This window comes from Schistocerca piceifrons, chromosome 4 (assembly GCF_021461385.2).
Source record: "Schistocerca piceifrons isolate TAMUIC-IGC-003096 chromosome 4, iqSchPice1.1, whole genome shotgun sequence".
NCBI lineage: Eukaryota > Metazoa > Arthropoda > Insecta > Orthoptera > Acrididae > Schistocerca > Schistocerca piceifrons.
The window spans coordinates 762,846,923-762,848,699 of NC_060141.1; the positions used below are offsets into that span (position 1 = coordinate 762,846,923).

The 1,777-nt window shown below is 46.3% G+C and overlaps 1 non-coding gene across 1 annotated transcript; it reads left to right on the forward strand.

Annotated features, from left to right (window-relative positions):
• Nucleotides 1–1,247: 1,247 nt before the first annotated feature.
• Nucleotides 1,248–1,322, forward strand: Trnas-cga. The gene has a single exon. It is a non-coding gene; the product is annotated as a tRNA-Ser (tRNA).
• The last annotated feature ends 455 nt before the right edge of the window (nt 1,323–1,777 follow it).

Here is a 1,777-nt window from a genome sequence, read left to right on the forward strand (position 1 = left end):
CTTCTAGTCAAGCTGTTCCACAAATTCATCCGATTACACGAATTTTTCCCATTATATGAATTGTAATATAAATAGTAGAGAAAATGACTGTGTTGAAAAAAAAAAAAGAACTGGCGAACGGGACTCGATCCAGCGATTACGGGGTTACGGGGCTTGAATGCTAACCACTTCTTTTTTTTTTTTTTTTTTTTTTTTGGATCGTTGTGTTTGGTCGTTGCAGACGTCACATGAGATCTGTTCAAGTTCGTTTTGTTGATCCTTCCACTCAGTTTTTTTTTTTATTAAAGAGGGCAGATAACCCTCTGACCGAAGACGCTGAGCTACCACGCCGGCACCACTCGGCTGTCACCGCTTCATGGTAAAAATGGCCACGCGCAGGTATATATTTGACGACCGAAATTATCTTGCGATTTTCTCAATAACGCTTGAGAAGTACGCGCTACTGCTTACACATTTTGTTGTCCTCATGGAGTACTACGAGTGTACGAAGTTTGCAGTAAATCCGCATTCCAAACGTCGTGGCCTCCCCTTGTCAGTAAGTTTATAGCTCTTGCAGTTAAAGTTTCTGTCATATCATGTCCCCGAGTCCTGAAGTCCATCTGAAAGTTCGTTACCATTTCAGCTTTCTTAACGTTGCTTATAACTACAGGCGACCCATTAATGTTCTGTTGAGGGTGGCTTGAGGTTCTCAGTTTCCTGAGAGAATCGTTTTATGTAACCACAACTGCTGAGGTTCTGCCATCTTTAACCACTTCCGCAATTTCAACGTCTGTGATAGTTTCGACTGTGTCATCCTCAAACTGTCTGCTGTGGAGGAGTGGAATGGCTCACACCGCCTTTGATGTTACCGCGTCGCCATTTGCGCAGTCTGGTGGCCAGCTCTGACTCATTAACACGCGAGTCGCGGCTGCGATAGCCTCCGGTCACGTTCTGTTGGCCACCAACGGTACCAACGCCGACACCCCGGACTGCTTGCAAATGCCGGCAGCCATCCTGTCTGCATCCTGCCTGTGCTACATACAGTCACAGCGTGGCTAGTTTGACATTTAGCTCACCCAGGCGCAGGGTCTCTCTAGGAGAAGTGTACACCTTCTGTCTGAGACGGATATACGCTAGCGACAAGTCAAAAGTGAACACCACGAAGCAGGTGTGCTAGTTCTGCAAGATACGCACGAGGGCTGTGAAGTTTGGAAGGTAGGAGACGAGGTACTGGCGGAATAAAAGCTGTGAGGACGGGACGTGAGTCGTGCTTGGGTAGCTCAGTTGGTAGAGCACTTGCCCACGAAAGGCAAAGGTCCCGAGTTCGAGTCTCGGTCTGGCATACAGTTTTAATCTGCCAGGAAGTTTCACCATGAAGCAGTGGTGCCACAGGAATTATGTTTCATTAAAAGATAATAAAAAGCATCTGGTGAAGATGGAATTGCTGCAGAACTCCTGAAATCAGCTGCCCCAAAAACATCAGAAGAAATTACAGTTATCATGCAAAACACATGGCAGGCAGAGAAAGTTCCGGGTTACTAGAAAAGTTTGTTCAAAAACCCAGTATATAAAAAGGGGTACAGAGCGGACGTTAGTAATTGCGGAAGGGGTTCTCTTTCTCCTGTCCCACACAAAATTTTATTTCAGGGTCTCCTGGACTGAGCTCAACAACAACCTGAATGTAAAATTGGTGAGTATCGAACAGGTTCCAGACCAAATACACCGAAGAGTCAAAGTAACTGGTACATGTGCCTAATATCGTCGAGCTCCCCCGCGAACACGCAGAAGTGCCGCAACA